The sequence below is a fragment of the Rutidosis leptorrhynchoides genome, chromosome 2, assembly GCF_046630445.1.
Source record: "Rutidosis leptorrhynchoides isolate AG116_Rl617_1_P2 chromosome 2, CSIRO_AGI_Rlap_v1, whole genome shotgun sequence".
In the NCBI taxonomy this organism is placed as follows: Eukaryota; Viridiplantae; Streptophyta; class Magnoliopsida; order Asterales; family Asteraceae; genus Rutidosis; species Rutidosis leptorrhynchoides.
Genome location: NC_092334.1, coordinates 457,991,913 through 458,001,107, shown reverse-complemented (window position 1 = coordinate 458,001,107; position 9,195 = coordinate 457,991,913). Strand labels below are relative to the sequence as shown.

General features: G+C 32.8%; 1 non-coding gene across 1 annotated transcript; it reads left to right on the top strand.

Annotated features, from left to right (window-relative positions):
- The first annotated feature begins 5,294 nt into the window (after positions 1–5,294).
- Positions 5,295–5,401, top strand: LOC139895219 (small nucleolar RNA R71). The gene has a single exon (XR_011775681.1). It is a non-coding gene; the product is annotated as a small nucleolar RNA R71 (small nucleolar RNA).
- Positions 5,402–9,195: the final 3,794 nt, after the last annotated feature.

Below are 9,195 nucleotides of genomic sequence, written 5' to 3'. Positions count from 1 at the left end.
AAATTAGAGGAATATCAAGGTTTTCCTCCATATTAATCACTATGAAGTTTGCAACAAAGGTCAAACTTCTCACGTTAACAAGTAAATTATTTGCTATTCCAACCGGGTGTTTAATGGTTAGGTCAAATGATTGAACTCCTATTTTGGTTGGTTTTAATTTACCCATACCTAATCTTTTGTATAAGGAAAGAGGCATAATATTCGCACTTGCTCCTAAATCTGCGAGTCCATTATATACAGGGCCATCATTAAGCAAGCAAGAAATGATAAATTCACCCGGGTCTCCTGCTTTAGTAAGTCGAGTTGGTTTGTAAACCTTTTTCGGGTGTTCTTTTCTTGGTTCTTTCACTTCTATTTGAACTTCTTGTTCACATTTTTCTTCGTTTCTTGGAATGGGAGGTTTGTATAAGAATTCTTCTTCATCACTCCAATTTGAATCCTCCCTATTTTCCAATTTTGATTTTTCATATGTTGTTGATAAACATATTTATGTTTTCATTTTGAAGGTTTTCTTGAGTGGTGAAATTATGATTGACTTCATTGTCAACTTCCATCGGACCATGTATGTAATGTTTAACTCTGTGACCATTAACTTTAAATTCAATCCCATTTGAATTTATTAACTCTATTATTCCGTATGGGAAAACTCTTTTGACTATTAATGGTCCAGACCATCTTGATTTCAATTTTCCAGGAAATAGCTTGAATCTTGAATTGAAAAGAAGAACTCTGTCTCCTTCTTTAAATTCTTTTGAACTTCTGATTCTTTTATCATGCCATTTCTTCGTTCTTTCTTTATAGATTAATGAATTTTCGTATGCTTCATGTCTTAATTCTTCTAATTCGTTTAGTTGACTTAACCGTAGACGTCTAGCTTCATGTAAATCAAGATTACATGTCTTCAAAGCCCAAAATGCCTTGTGTTCAATTTCTACTAGAAGATGACATGCTTTTCCGTAAATGAGTTTAAAAGGTGTGGTTCCAATTGGAGTTTTGTAGGCTGTTCTAAAAGCCCAGAGTGCATCCTCTAATTTCATGGACCATTCCTTCGGATTTGATCCTACAGTTTTCTCTAGAATACGTTTTAAAGCTCGGTTGGTATTTTTAACTTGTCCACTTGTTTGTGGATGATAAGCGGTTGAGATTTTATGAGTTACTCCATATCTTTTGAGAACTTTCTCAAGTTGATTATTACAAAAATGAGTACCCCGATCACTTATTAAAGCTTTCGGTGTTCCAAACCTTGCAAAAAGACGTTTTAAAAAGTTGACTACAACTCGTGCATCATTAGTCGGGAGAGCTTGTGCTTCCGCCCATTTAGATACAAAATCAATGGCAACGAGAATGTAGAGATTATTATGAGATTTTGGAAATGGACCCATAAAGTCAATACCCTAAATGTCAAATACTTCACATACTTGAATGACATTTTGTGGCATTTCATCACGTTGACTTATTTTTTCGGCCCTTTGACAAGCATCACAGGATTTGCAAAGAAGGTGTGTGTCTTTGAAAATTGTAGGCCAATAGAATCCAGCATCGTAAACTTTTCTTGCTGTGAGTTGAGGCCCATAATGCCCTCCTGTTGGTCCTGTGTGACATTGGTTTAATATTTGACTAGCTTCATCTCCGAATACACATCGGTGTATTATTCCATCGGGACAACTTTTAAACAAATGTGGATCTTCCCAGAAATAGTGTTTTATATCGCTAAAGAATTTCTTTCGTTTTTGGTACGATAATCCTTTTTCAAGAAATCCACATACTAAGTAGTTTGCATAGTCTGCAAACCATGGAATTTCATTATAACCTATCTTCAATAGATATTCATCAGGAAATTTATCTTGTATTGCCGATTCATTTAGAACTTCTAATTCAGGATTTTCAAGACGAGAAAGATGATCAGCGGCGAGATTTTCTGCTCCTTTTTTATCTCGGATTTCTATATCAAACTCTTGTAAGAGTAAGATCTAACGGATTAATCTTGGTTTGGCATCTTGTTTCGAAAATAGGTATCTAAGAGCAGAATGGTCGGTATAGACCACCGTTTTAGCTAGAACGAGATATGATCGAAATTTGTCAAAAGCAAAGACAATAGCAAGGAGTTCTTTTTCAGTAGTTGTATAGTTCGTTTGTGCTCCTTGTAACGTCTTACTAGCATAATAAATAGGTTGAAATCATTTTTCAATCCTTTGTCCTAAAACGGCTCCCATTGCAAAATCACGTGCATCGCACATAAGTTCAAACGGTAGATTCCAATTTGGAGTTATCATGATCGGCGCATTAGTGAGTTTTTCTTTAAGAATATTAAAAGATTTTATGCATTCATCTGAAAAGATGAATGGAGCATCCTTTTCTAGGAGTTAATTCATAGGAGTGGCAATTTTAGAAAAATCTTTTATGAAACGTCGGTAAAAACTGGCATGCCCTAGAAAACTCCTAACTCCTCTAACATTGGTGGGATGTGGAAGTTTAGCAATTACATCTACTTTAGCTCTATCCACTTCAATTCCTTCCTTTGAAATTTTATGACCAAGAACGATGCCTTCTTTAACCATGAAATGGCATTTCTCCCAATTAAGAACTAGATTTGATTGTTCGCATCTAATAAGCATTCGTTCAAGATTAACTAGACATGATTTAAAAGTATCACCGAAGACTGAAAAGTCATCCATGAAAACTTCCATGCATTCTTCTATCATGTCGTGAAAAATCGCCATCATACACCTTTGAAATGTTGCAGGGGCGTTGCAAAGTCCAAATGGCATGCGTTTATAAGCAAAAGTACCATAAGGGCATGTGAATGTGGTTTTCTCTTGATCTTCGGGTGCTATTGGAATTTGAAAATATCCGGAAAAACCATCAAGAAAACAATAGTAACTATTTTCGGCTAATATTTCCAACATTTGATCAATGAAAGGTAAGGGAAAGTGATCTTTTCTTGTGGCGTCATTTAATTTTCTATAATCAATACAAACACGCCATCCTGTTACAGTCCTAGTAGGAATAAGCTCATTTTTTTCATTTGTGATGACAGTCATGCCACCCTTCTTAGGTACGCATTGAACTGGGCTTACCCATGGACTATCAGAGATTGGATAAATTAAACCTACATCAAGCAGTTTAATAATTTCTTTCTAAACAACATCTTGCATATTAGGATTTAGTCTTCTTTGGCGTTGCACATACGTTTTATGACCTTCTTCCATAAGGATTTTATGTGTGCAATACGAAGGACTTATTCCTTTAATATAATGAATCTTCCATGCAATAGCTGGTTTATGAGCTTTTAGCACAGAAATGAGTTGAGATTTTTCATTTTTAGTAAGAGAAGACGATATTATTACAAGTAATTCAGATTCACCATGTAAATAAGCATATTCCAAATGGTTTGGAAGTGGCTTTAACTCTAATGTCAGTGGTTCTTCTATCGATGATTTATATCGATATCTGTCTTCTTCTTTTAGCATTTGAATTTCTTCTGTTGTTGGTTCATATCCATTAGCCATAAGTGTAGCTAACATTTCAGTTTCATCAATTGGTTCAGTTCCTTCTCCTAAAGAACATTCTCCTGTTCCTTGTAATTCTGGAAATTCTTCTAACAATTCTGCATGTGAATCTATAGTTTGAATATAATAATATGTATCGTCTGCAGATTGCGGTTGTTGCATTGCTCTATCAACAGAAAAGGTAACACTCTCGTCCTCTATACTTAGGGTCAGTTTCTTACCAAACACGTCTATTATTGCTTTGGCCGTGTTTAAGAATGGTCTTCCTAATATGAGAGGAACTCGAGAATCTTCTTCCATGTCCAAAATAACAAAATCTACTGGAAATACTAAAGTACCAACTTTAACTAGCATGTTCTCCATTATCCCTCTAGGATATTTTACTGATCGATCGGCTAGTTGTATGCTTATTCGTGTTGATTTCAATTCTCCAAGGTCTAGTTTAGCGTATAGTGAATACGGCATTAGATTTATACTAGCACCTAAGTCTGCCAATGCTTCTATTGAACTAAGACTTCCCAGAAAATATGGAATTGTGAAACTTCCTGAATCAGATAATTTTTCCGGTATCTTATTCAACAGCACTGCAGAACAATTAGCATTCATAGTAACAGCTAGAGTTCTTCCATTTTCTTTCTATTTGTGATTAAATCTTTCAAAAATTTAGCATATCTAGGCATTCCTGAAATCACATCAATGAAAGGAAGATTTACATTTATTTGTTTAAACATATCCAAGAATTTGGATTGCTCGGCTTCAAGTCTCTCTTTTCTCATTTTACTCGGGTAAGGAAGTGGTGGTTGGTATGGTTTAACATAAGGTTTAGCCTTAACTGTGTTATCTTCATTAACCTTTTTAACTACCGGTTCTTTTTCTTTATCTTGTTCAGGTTGTGGTTCTTGTGGAGTAGGAATAGCTTCATTAGAAATTACAGGTATTTCAGGTGGTTTAATTGTAATACCACTTCTTGTAGTAATGGCTTTAACTGTTTCATTCTGGGGGTTAGCATTTGTATCACTAGGTAAACTTCCCGATTTTCTTTCACCTATCAACCTTGCTAGGTTGCTTACTTCTTGTTCAAGATTTTGAATAGAAGCTTGTTGATTTCTAAATGCTTGAGCATTTTGTTCATTCATTTGTTTCTGAGATGTGAAAAACTGAGTTTGAGATTCAACTAGCTTTGACATCATATCTTCTAAATTTGGCTTTTTATCATCTGTTTGTGGTGGTTTATTTTGAAAAATAGGTCTTTGCTGGTTGTAAGTATTGTTGGATACTTGTTGATTGCTAGGACCTTGTTGGTTGTTGTATGGAACATTTTGGTTATAATTCTGGTTTTGATTGTAGATTGGTCTTGGCGGTTGATAATTATTCTAATAATTATTTCCAGGCCTTTGGTTTATGTATGAAACATTCTCTCTTTGTTCCATTGTTAGTTCAATACTGAGACAATCTTTTGTCAAATGTGATCCTCCACACTGCTCACAACTAATTCGTATTGAGTGAATATCCTTAGTCATCTTTTCCATTCGTCTTTCGACAGCATCTATCTTTGCAGAAATGGAATCGAAGTCATGGCTAGAATTAGCTCTAGCTGCTTTAGATGATCTAACGATATCTTTTTCTTGGTGCCACTCATGTGAGTGGGAAGCAGTGTTATCAATAATTTTGTAAGCGTCAGTTGCGGTTTTCTTCATAATAGAACCACCAGCTGCTATATCTATGTCTTTTCGTGTAGTGATGTCGCTTCTTTGGTAGAATATTTGTACTATTTGATAGTTGTCTAAACCATGTTGCGGACATCCTCTTAATAACTTTCCAAATCTTGTCCATGCTTCATATAGAGTTTCATTTGGTTTTTGTGTGAACGTAACAATTTCTCCTTGAAGTCTCACTGCTTTAGATACCGGAAAGAATTGTTTAAGAAATTTTTCAACTAAAATGTCCCATGTATCAATCACCCCTTCAGGTAACGATTCTAACCAATCTTTGGCTTCTCCCTTTAAAGTCCAGGGAAATAACATGAGATATATCTGTTCATCCTCCACTTCTCGGATTTTAAATAGTGTACAGATCCTGTTAAAAGTACGAAGATGTTCGTTTGGATCTTCCTTCGGCGCACCACTAAATTGGCATTGATTTGTTACCATGTGTAGGATTTGTCCTTTGATTTTATAATCTAGCGCATTAATGTCTGGTTGAGTAATTGCGTGACCTTGGCCAGTGCGTTTACCTCTCATTCGGTCTTCTATATTTAGAGGTTCCAGATTCTCCATGATTGAATTTGTTGAATCTGAATCACTATAGGATTCTGATTTAATGGTTGGTTCCTCGACAATCTCTGTTTGAATGATTGGTGGTTTCGGAGGAAAGATTAGTGGTTCAGGATCTCTGAATTGTCCCTGAATATCCTCCGGGTTTTCAATTGTGAGGTCGGGTTCAAAAAATGGATTATCGGAAATTTGAATTGGAGTACTTGGTCGACTGGATGACGATTCTAAAGAAAAATCAACGGCGACAATATTTGCTAGATGTCTTGATCGAGTTACAGGTGGTGAACGTTTTGTTCGGTGCATTCACTGAATATCCTATTAGTTATAAAAATAAAAATTATATAAGTTATCAAATTAATAGACTTTTCTGCTTTTGCCCACGTTTCGAATAGCCAATAGATGCAGCAGGGAGCCAGAACCCTTTAAATCGGAAGCTCACAACTCAGCCACTAACAAATCCAACTATTACTACGAAGCAGAAAATTTGGATGTCTATCAATTTAACCACTTAAAATAATTTTTCGTTGAAATTTAAAGAAATTTTAGAGAAGAAATAGAAAAAATCTAAGTCCTAAAAACTAGAGCGGCAAAAAATAAGAAAGAAAAAGAGCGCGTCGAAAAACGTCGAAAAATAAATAGAAGGTCGAAAAATAATAGGCGTCGAAAAATAACAATAAGAAAGTAGCGCGTCGATACTTAAAAAGGAACTAAAAACTAAGAATTAAAAGTTGCGTCTAAAAATATTAAAGCTTAAAAGAAAAACTTTATCCCAAATGGCAATAACTTAAAAAGGTACTAAAATATATAAAACGGCGTTGCAAAAATTCTAAAGCACCTAAATCTTAGTCTAAAGAAAAAGCACTTAAGGAATTTTATGGCAAAGCCTAAAAATCTAGAAATAAAAATAACTATGGCAAAAACTATATCTTAAAACTAATTACGAGCGAAAAATATAAAAATTACGCTAAAAACAAATAAAAATAAACAAAATATAAAAATAAACTTAAAGTTGTAAAAAGTACAATTTTATAAAAATATTATTTTTATATTATTTATTTTATAAAAGTATTAATTTAATATATTTATTAAAACTAATTAAACTAAATAAAACTAATTAATTAAAACTAATACTAAATAATTAAATAATCTAAACCTAATTAGGGTTATAATAATAATACTTAAAATATACTCCGTAATTAATGCTGAATTAGGTCAACTGTGGCGTGTCAGGTACATTCATGCGATCGCATGAAATTTTGCCTTCGGGCTCATACGATCGCATGAGCTAGGGTTTTGGGCCAGAGTTGGGCTGCTACAGTACCAGACCGAAGGATTTTTTATTTTTATTTTTTTTTTTCTGTTTTCTGTTTTAATAAATAATTATATAAATAAATAAAAACTTGTATTTTAAAAACTAAAATAAAAATAAATAAACTTTATAATTTTATATATATATAACAAACTATTAAAAATATATAAATATTTTGTTTTTCTTTTCTTTTTATATTTTCGTATATTTAAAACGTATTTTTACAAAAGCGTATTTTTATAAAAGTAAACTAAAAATTAATAAAAATCTTTTTTTTTATATATAGCGTTGCGCTTCCGGTGTTTAAGCAAGAAGTTCCCCGGCAGCGGCGCCAAAAATACTTGATGTTATGCGAGGTGTATATGAAATAGTATTATTTTTACAACGAAATACTATTAAATACGATACAATTTTACACAAGATATTTATTTATTTATAGAATGGATATACCTAAACCTTGCTACAACACTTATAGGCAGTGTACCTAATCGTACAGTAGTGTAGTTTTTAGTAAGTCCGATTCGTTCCATAGGGATCTTTTAAACAAGCTTAACGCTATATTAGTTTTAACTTATAATTGTAAAAATACAAAAATATATATAAGTAGTATTATTATTATAAAGGGGGTTTTTACCGTTTAATGACCGGTTTGTCGATTTTAAAACTTTAGTCGCAGTTAAAACCTAATGTAAAATATAAATATAACTTAATTTAAAGCGTAAAGTAAATAACGACAATGAAATTGCGATAAATAAAAATGCGATAAATAAAAATTGCGATAATTAAAGAGTACGATAATTAAAAATGCAATTAAATAAAATGACAATAAATAAAAGTGCGATAATTAAAAGTGCAATTAAATATTAAATAAAGGAAATTAAATATGAAATAAAGGAATTATGCTTATTTAAACTTCCGTAATCATGATGTTTGACGTGTTGTTTTTAGTTTATTCCCATGGGTTAATTGTCCTTTATCCTGGATTATTCGATATGTCCATACGGATCTGTCCATAATAGTCCATCAGTTATAATCATAAAATGCGGAAGTCTTCGTCAAATTATTCTTATCCCGAAGTCAAATATTTTAACTAATTGGGGATTCGAATTGTAACAAGGTCTTAATACTTTGTTTAATGAATACACCAGGTTATCGACTGCGTGTAGTCCAAGGTTTTACTACTTTGTTAACAATTACACCAATTACCCTTGAATGTAATCCACCCCTGTTTCAACAAGTCTATTAACTATTAATCCAGTTCCGTGTCCGGTAAAATGAACAATTATTGGTATTTATAGATATCCCGCCCACCGTACCCAGTCAAGCGTATGTGGTTATATATAAATACGTCAAATTATAAGTCTATATATTAAATTAACGAGGTGTCGTTTAGTTAATATAAAGCCCATTAATAGCCCATAGTCTAATTTCTACAAGTGTCGTTCTTTTATCCAAACCCCAATTATGGTACAAAGCCCAATTACCCAATTTTAATATTTAGCCCAACATCACGATTACTTCGGCATTAAATAAGCATAATAATAACTTAGCTACGAGACATTAAATTAAAAATAACATTAACCATAACTTACAGTGATTAAAAATAGCGTAGCGTTACACGGACAGTATTTCGACTTACACCCTTACAACATTCGCTAACATACCCTTATTATTAGAATTAAAATTAAAATTATAATTATAATTAATATATATATATATATATATATATATATATATATATATATATATATATATACGTGAGTGAGATAGAGAGATGGATGGATATATGATAAAAACTGAGCCAAAACACGCGAATTTATAGCATGTGGCCTGGATTTCAGGACCATGCGATCGCATGGAAAATAAGCCTACAGGCCATGCGATCGCATGGAGGTAGGTATCAGCTCACACTCCTTTATTTTCTTGTTTGCCGACGTTTATAATATATAATATAATATATAAATAATTTATATAATTATTTAAATATTATATTATATTCTTGTGCATAGTTGACTCATAATTTTTAGTCCGTTGCGTCGAGCGTTGAAAGTTGACTCTGGTCCCGGTTTCGGTTTTTCGAACGTCCTTGTGTATAATTTAATAT